This window comes from Primulina tabacum, chromosome 6, assembly GCF_025594145.1.
Source record: "Primulina tabacum isolate GXHZ01 chromosome 6, ASM2559414v2, whole genome shotgun sequence".
In the NCBI taxonomy this organism is placed as follows: domain Eukaryota; kingdom Viridiplantae; phylum Streptophyta; class Magnoliopsida; order Lamiales; family Gesneriaceae; genus Primulina; species Primulina tabacum.
This window is the reverse complement of record NC_134555.1, coordinates 20,857,655-20,862,351: the sequence shown is the minus strand read 5'-3', so window position 1 is coordinate 20,862,351 and position 4,697 is coordinate 20,857,655.

Genomic DNA, 4,697 nt, shown 5'->3' with positions numbered 1-4,697 from the left:
GAAATTTCTTATCCAAACAGCCTCCTTTTTCTGCATCTGATGCAGCAATGTATTCGGCCTCAGTGGTGGAATCCGCAGTACTGTCTTGCTTGGAACTTTTCCAGGAGACAGCAGCACCATTGAGCATGAATACGAACCCAGAGGTTGACTTCGAGTCATCGATATCGCTTTGGAAGCTAGAGTCGGTATAGCCTTCCAATTTCAGTTCTCCACCCCCATAGACCAAGAACAACTTATTGGTCCTTCTCAAATACTTGAGGATGTCTTTCACAGCTTTCCAATGTGGAAGACCAGGGTTCGATTGATATCTACTCATTACACTTAGTGCGAAAGCCACGTAAGGACATGTAGATATCATCCCATACATGATGCTACCAATAGCAGATGCATAAGGAATGCTTGTCATCGCCGCTATCTCTGCATCAGTCTTGGGAGACATAGACTTGGATAGGGACACGCCATGACACATTAGTAGATGTCCTCTCTTGGACTCATCCATCGAGAACCTCTTCACGATGGTATCAATGTATGTGGACTGGGTGATACCAAGCAATCTTCTTGATCTATCTCAATAGATCTGTATTCCCAATACAAAAGATGCTTCACCCAAGTCCTGCATTGTAAGGTCCGAGATTTTATTACTGTAATCTGAGATTAATCTGAAATAATTTATTTATTAATTGAGATGATTATAGATGAAACAGATCAGACCGGGAGAGCCGAAAGAAGATTTGATATTTTGTGCAAGAAAAGTCCCCGCGCACATGCGTGACATGTATGGGCGCACATGCGCGAGGAAGACAGAACCATGCGCGCACATGCGCGGCTTGAATGCGCGCACATGCACGGAACATCCAGAGAGTTCGGCGCACATGCGCGGCTTGAATGCGCGCATATGCGCGGAACGTCCAGAGGGTTCGGCGCACATGCACGGCAGAAGGCGCGCATATGCGCGAGTAAATGGATGCACGAGACAGCAGGTCTCGCGCATATGCGCTACGATGGGCGTGCATATGCGCGAGCGGTTGAGACACAAGCGCTGAGATAATAAATCTCGCGCATATGCGCGGGGCTTGGGCGCGCATATGCGCGAGAGGTTTTTTGGCAAATTCTGGAGAAGCCATGTACAATTTACATGCAATATATATATATATATATACACATATATCAACTTTGGTTTCAGAAGAAAGAGGAGGAAATCGAGAAGCTCATAATTCCTTCGAAGATTACAAGTGAGATTTATGCAAAATCCGCCCGTCCGATTTTAAATCCGATTTCGGTACTGTGTTCCTATCAACGCAGGATACAACTGGACGCAAGTTTTGTTACGTTTAGACATGATTTGAAATTATGATATTTTCAGAATTCAATATGAATCAGATATAGTGTTTCTGCTAAAGTAGACATTGTATAACTGAAGTCAGATTAAAGAATAGACTGTTTATACAATTGTTATGAATTTCGAAAGATATTGATTGAGATTTGATATCAGAGTTGTGTTGTTACTGATCTTAAATGTACAGATATTGAGATTATGAATTGTACTGATACTGATTATGAATTCTGATATTATATCTGTGATGTTGAGATTGACGGGGATATCGAAACTTTATTGTTATGCCGTCGAAACATCAGTTGATTTAGAGTGATCAGATTCAGTAATGATTTCGATGATATCGTTGATAGGAATTAGATTGTACCTTGTTCAGATATGGATCAGATTATATACTGATTTGTGTATTGATCAGAACAGGTTTTGAATCGAATTATATACTGATATTTTATTTATGTGATTGTCATTGCCAGACTGGGCATGGACAGATTGGAATACAAGAGTACTGGCCAGGAGTTACATTTGATTTAGTGTTTCTCTGTGGCATGTTTCAGTATGTTCAGAGATATTCTGATGATTTCATGCTCGTTGTATCTATGATATTTTGATATATTTGCAGCATCTGATTGATTGGATCGAATATCTGAATATTGTATTGAATACTCTGAGAACTGTGATTATTGTATACAGAAATTATTTAGATTAGAATCTTGCTTGAAACAGATTGTATTCAGAATAAGCGATATTTGAAGTTAATATACCGATTTATTTTGACACAGTTGAAATTTTGATCAGTGACTGAGAACGATACCGATATCAGAAAGATCAGAAATTTCAAAAATGTCATAAATTTATTTTTGGTCTGAGTTGGCAGATTATCTTATCCTATTATGTTTTGAACTGCTTGGGAATTGTTAGCCTCTAGATAAGTATTTGATACAGATTGTATGGTTTGGGGGCATATCATCTTTGCAGATAATATAGCAGTTGATCTGGGCAACGTGAAGATGTAATCGATTATTCAAACCGAATCAGAGCTTAATTCGAGAATTCCGGCAGTTCAGAGATTTAACAAAAATGTTCAGAACTTAAATTCGATAATCAGAGCAGAACATCGATCAGAGTGGCAGATATGTGATTTTTACTGTATGAGAATGATTATCTTGTGATATCAAATGTTTCAGAATTGCACAACAGAATTTGATATCGATAGTCAGAACCGAATACCAGGTAGGTATATATATTTTTAATTTATATTATTAACTGATTTGGTTGTACCAAATAGTTCGAATCTGAAATGACAGATAGTGTCAAAAACACACAATAGTGGATTCAGTTTTCATTTTGATGAATGAGAATGTATGATATTCGAACAGATAGTTTTGACATAGACAAATTAAATCAGTTGTGACAGAATTTGTACTAAAATATAGGCAGAATTTATACTGAAATGTCTGAATCGCCAAAAAATGAAGATAGAAAGATAGAAATCAGAAGAGTTATTACAGAATTGGTATATTTCTGACTAGACATGGGGAGTATAATTCGATGAATTTCGTAATGAGACCACTATAATACTTTCTAAATTGTGATATAATATGATTGTGATTGACAGATTGTTCAATCTATATCTATTATTTTGTACAAGATGACGTACAAACATGACCAGATAACAAAGATCGATGTCAAAGAAATGGTCAGATTGATCAGAATGTTGGAGTAGATTATATCAGATTTTGAATTTTGATTAAATTTGTAATTGTGGCAGAACATATCATGAACTCATTCATATATTATCCACCGACTGACAGATAGTCAGAGTGTACTATCCGGATATTGAGAGATATCCATAGAGCTGCAGTGCTGGATGCTAGCACCAGTTGAGATGACATATTGTCGCTGTGTGAATTATTGTACGATAATAGTTATCAGATAACAAGATGGATAATGAAATAGTTACAGACGACACATTGTACAGTAAGTACTGCAGATTTCTTTGATATAAGAATAATATCTCGGAGACACCTGAGATAGGAGCTGATACAGTCAGAGATATGACAAAGAAAATGTAGCTAATTCAGAAGAGAATGAAGACAAAATCTGATATGAGATTAAGATTTCAGAATGGATTCATTGAGATGAGTTTCTGATTTCAACTCTGTATACATTTCTTCTGATATGTCTGAATTGATTACTTGCAAGTTCGAGGACGAACTCGGATCTAAGAGGGGGAGAAATGTAAGGCCCGAGATTTTATTTCTGTAATCTGATATTAATCTTAAATGATTTATTTATTAATTGAGATGATTATAGATGAAACGGATCAGACCGGGAGAGCCGAAAGAAGATTTGACATTTTGTGCAAGAAAAGTCCCCGCGCACATGCGCGACATGTATGGGCGCTCATGCGCGAGGAAGACAGAACCATGCGCGCACATGCGCGGCTTGAATGCGCGCACATGCGCGGAACGTCCAGAGAGTTTGGCGCACTTGCGCGGCTTGAATGCGCGCATATGCGCGGAACGTCCAGAGCGTTCGGCGCACATGCGCGGCAGAAGGCGCGCACATGCACGAGTAAGTGGATGCACGAGACAGTAGGTCTCGCGCATATGCGCGACGATGGGCGCGCATATGCGCGAGCGGTTGAGACACAAGCGCCGAGATACTAAATCTCGCGCATATGCGCGGGGCTTGACGCGCATATGCGCGAGAGGTTTTTTGGCAAATTCTGGAGAAGCCATGTACAATTTACATGCAATATATATATATATACACATATATCAACTTTGGCTTCAGAAGAAAGAGGAGGAAATCGAGAAGCTCAGAATTCCTTCGAAGATTACAAGTGAGATTTACGCAAAATCCGCCTGTCCGATTTTAAATCTGACCGTCCGATTTTAAATCCGACTTCGGTACTGTGTTCCTATCAACGCAGACTACAACTAGACGTAAGTTTTGTTACGTTTAGACATGATTTGAAATTATGATATCGTCAGAATTGAATATGAATCAAATATAGTGTTTATACTACAGTAGACATTGTATAATTGAAGTCAGATTAAAGAATAGACTGTTTATACAATTGTTATGAATTTCGAAAGATATTGATTGGGATTTGATATCAGAGTTGTGTTGTTACTGATCTTAAATGTACAGATATTGAGATTATGAATTGTACTGATTCTGATTATGAATTATGATATTATATCTGTGATGTTGAGATTGACGGGGATATCGAAACTGTATTGTTATGCCGTCGAAACATTAGTTGATTTAGAGTGATCAGAATCAGTAATGATTTCGATGATATCGTCGATATGAATTAGATTGTACCTTGTTCAGATATGGATCAGATTATATACTG